The sequence below is a fragment of the Bos grunniens genome, chromosome 15 (assembly GCF_055505025.1).
Source record: "Bos grunniens cultivar Pamir isolate PY7600 chromosome 15, Bosgru_T2T1.0, whole genome shotgun sequence".
Classification (NCBI taxonomy): Eukaryota; Metazoa; Chordata; class Mammalia; order Artiodactyla; family Bovidae; genus Bos; species Bos grunniens.
Window position 1 is genome coordinate 20,881,754 of NC_141179.1, and position 2,323 is coordinate 20,884,076.

At 41.9% G+C, this 2,323-nt stretch overlaps 1 pseudogene across 1 annotated transcript; it reads left to right on the forward strand.

Annotated features, from left to right (window-relative positions):
• Positions 1–583: 583 nt before the first annotated feature.
• LOC147357406 (dnaJ homolog subfamily A member 1 pseudogene) lies at positions 584–1,967 on the forward strand (annotated as a pseudogene). Its single transcript, XR_015141816.1, has one exon. The product of XR_015141816.1 is annotated as a dnaJ homolog subfamily A member 1 pseudogene (transcript).
• The last annotated feature ends 356 nt before the right edge of the window (positions 1,968–2,323 follow it).

Sequence of the window (2,323 nt, forward strand, 5' to 3'; positions counted from 1 at the left end):
GGCAACAATACATGGAAGAACTATACAAAAAAGATCTTAAAGGCCCAGATATCCCTGATGGTGTGATCATTCAACTAGAGCCAGACATCCTAGAATATGAAGTCAAGTGGACCTTAGGAAGTATCACTACAAACAAAGCTAGTGGAGGTGATGGAATTCCAGTTGAGCTATTTCAAATCCTGAAAGATGATGCTGTGAAAGTGCTGCACTCTTTAAGCCAGCAAATTTGGAAGACTCGGTAGTGGCCACAGGACTGGAAAAAGTCAGTTTTCATTCCAATCCCAAAGAAAGGCAAGCCAAAGAATGTTCAAACTACCGCACAATTACACTCATCTCACACGCTCTCAAAATAATGATCAAAATTCTCCAAGCCAGGCTTCAACAATACATGAACTGTGAACTTACAGATGTTCAAGCTGGATTTAGAATAGGCAGAGAAACCAGAGATCAAATTGCCAACATCTGTTGGATCATAGAAAAAGCAAGAGAGGAACTTTCCAGAATGCTCTGTGAAAGGCGGAGGAGCTGCGGCTGCCCGAGCTGCACACAGCAACGCGCTCCCCCACACCAGCATCGGCCGGCTCACCGGCTGTAGAAAATGGTGAAAGAAACCACTTACTATGATGTTTTGGGGGTCAAACCCAATCCACCCAAGAAGAATTGAAAAAGGCTTACAGGAAACTGGCCTTGAAGTACCACCCTGATAAGAATCCAAATGGAGGCGAGAAGTTTAAACAGATTTCTCAAGCTTACTAAGTGCTCTCTGATGCAAAGAAAAGGGAGTTATATGACAAAGGAGGAGAACAGGCAATTAAAGAAGGTGGAGCAGGTGGTGGTTTTGGCTCCCCCATGGACATCTTTGATATGTTTTTCGGAGGAGGAGGCAGGATGCAGAGAGAGAGGAGAGGTAAAAACGTTGTCCATCAACTTACAGTAACTTTAGAAGATTTATATAATGGTGCAACAAGAAAACTAGCTCTGCAAAAGAATGTGATTTGTGACAAATGTGAAGGCCGAGGTGGTAAAAAAGGAGCAGTAGAATGCTGTCCCAATTGCCGAGGTACTGGAATGCAAATAAGAATTCATCAGATAGGACCTGGAATGGTTCAGCAAATTCAGTCTGTCTGCATGGAGTGCCAGGGCCATGGGGAGCGGATCAGTCCTAAAGATAGATGTAAAAGCTGCAATGGAAGGAAGATAGTTCGAGAAAAGAAAATTCTAGAAGTTCATATTGACAAAGGCATGAAAGATGGCCAGAAGATAACATTCCATGGTGAAGGAGACCAAGAACCAGGACTGGAGCCAGGAGATATCATTGTTTTAGATCAGAAGGACCATGCTGTTTTTACTTGATGAGGAGAAGACCTTTTCATGTGTATGGACATACAGCTGGTTGAGGCGTTGTGTGGCTTCCAGAAGCCAATATCTACTCTTGACAACCGAACCATAGTCATCACTTCTCATCCAGGTCAAATTGTCAAGCATGGAGATATCAACTGTGTGCTAAATGAAGGCATGCCAATTTATCGTAGGCCATACGAAAAGGGTCGCCTAATCATTGAATTTAAGGTAAACTTTCCTGAGAATGGTTTTCTCTCTCCTGATAAACTCTCTTTGCTGGAAAAACTTCTGCCTGAGAGGAAGGAAGTAGAAGAGACTGATGAAATGGACCAGGTAGAATTAGTGGACGTTGATCCAAATCAGGAAAGACAGCGCCATTACAATGGAGAAGCATATGAGGATGATGAACATCATCCTCAGGGTGGTGTTCAGTGTCAGACCTCTTAGTAGGGCCTGTGAATAACACTCACTGCTGGTGTTTTATTTGCAGTAGTGATTGAGTGAAGGACTATAATCATATGCTCACTACTTGCTTTTGTTTTAATATTCAACTATAGTAGTGTTTAAAAGTTAAATGAAGAATAAACTCAAATATAAAAGCTCTGAAAAAAAAAAAAAAAGAAAAAGCAAGAGAGTTCCAGAAAAACATCTACTTCTGCTTTATTGACTACGCCAAAGCCTTTGACTATATGGGTCACAACAAACTGTGGAAAATTCTTCAAGAGATGGGAATATCAGACTACCTGACCTGCCCCCAGAGAAATCTGTATGCAGGTCAAGAAGCAACAGTTGGAACTGGACGTGGAACAACAGACTGTTTCCAAATCAAGACAGGAGTACATCAAGGCTGTATATTGTCACCCTGCTTATTTAATTTATATGCAGAGTACATCATATGAAGTGCCGGGCTGGATGAAGCACAAGTTGGAATCAAGATTGCCAGGGGGAAATATCAATAACCTCAGATATGCAAATGACAACA